This window comes from Microtus ochrogaster, linkage group LG3 (assembly GCF_000317375.1).
Source record: "Microtus ochrogaster isolate Prairie Vole_2 linkage group LG3, MicOch1.0, whole genome shotgun sequence".
Lineage (NCBI taxonomy): Eukaryota > Metazoa > Chordata > Mammalia > Rodentia > Cricetidae > Microtus > Microtus ochrogaster.
This window is the reverse complement of record NC_022029.1, coordinates 47,986,127-47,987,419: the sequence shown is the minus strand read 5'-3', so window position 1 is coordinate 47,987,419 and position 1,293 is coordinate 47,986,127.

Below are 1,293 nucleotides of genomic sequence, written 5' to 3'. Positions count from 1 at the left end.
GCTATGAATTAATACCTTAAATAAGTAATCACTATTTATTCCTTCTGGCATATCTATTTCATAAAAATGTCCACATGGAATTAATTTGAGTGGCTAAGGTCTTCATCTTCCCGAGATTCCTGAAGACTTATTAATGTTCCTGACAGTGGACAGTACATCAGCCAACATCATGTATCTTGTCACCTGAAAGTCACACAATCACACCTTGTTCTCTCTGAGCATTCATACTGCATTTAGGTCATTGCTCACTAAATATGGTAAAACTTAAAATGAAAATGATACATTTGATCTAGTATGTTTATTTGCTCATTATATTGTCTCCTCAAAGAAGATTGCAAAGACTACCATAAATTCATAAAACAAGACTGTTCTAAACTCAAATACTGTGATAATGAAGTGGGAAAGTTATTTTTCTCAGAAGGTTGTAGAGTAATACAGAAAACAGCTCTGTTTCTTTCACTGAACGTTTCTTCAGACAGCCGCCTGCTGCCTGCCCAGTCTTTTGGTCTGAATCCCTTTAATAGTGATGGCATTCATAGTATTACGAATGTTTATGAATACTCTTCGGGTTTAGTCCTTACAACTAAGTACTACAACTTAAACAGATGTAAAAACCAAGTGCTGCAATTTTTTTCAAATAAAAAAAATGACTTTTCTCACTTCATCGATATGTTGACAACTCAGGTTGTAGCTATGATAGTTATGGTTTTTCTAGTCCAGTTTCACCTCCAGTGCACACCAGGGAAAGACACCACATAAGGAATGAGAAGAACTGTCATTTTTCTATAGGTGACAAATATTTACTGAGCAATGGGTGTGAAGTAGAGGTTGAAATCCATAGTTTTGAGATAAGAAAAAACTTTTTCTAATACCATTTTTAACTGCTATTATCATCTTTTTATTTAATTTATAGCACATTGCCATATTAATAAATTATAGATGTAAAATTAATAAACATGCTTATGCATATATAGTTTGCCCATTTGTAACTTTAAATTTGTAATGTACTACAGTTCTTCAAGTTGAGAGACTGAGGCTTGAATAAATTATTATCTTTAATAAACCAGATAACATATTTTCATCTTTCTTTCATCTTTCTGTCTCCCTTTAAGATTTACGTATTTTATTTTACATAAATATGTGTTTTACCTGCATGTACATCTGTGTACCACTTGCTTGCAATATCAGAGAAGGCAATAGATTCCTATAACTGGAGTTACAGATGGTTATGAGCCACGATGTCATTTCTGGGAATGTAGCCCAGGTCATTTGCAAGAGTAAAACATGCTTTGG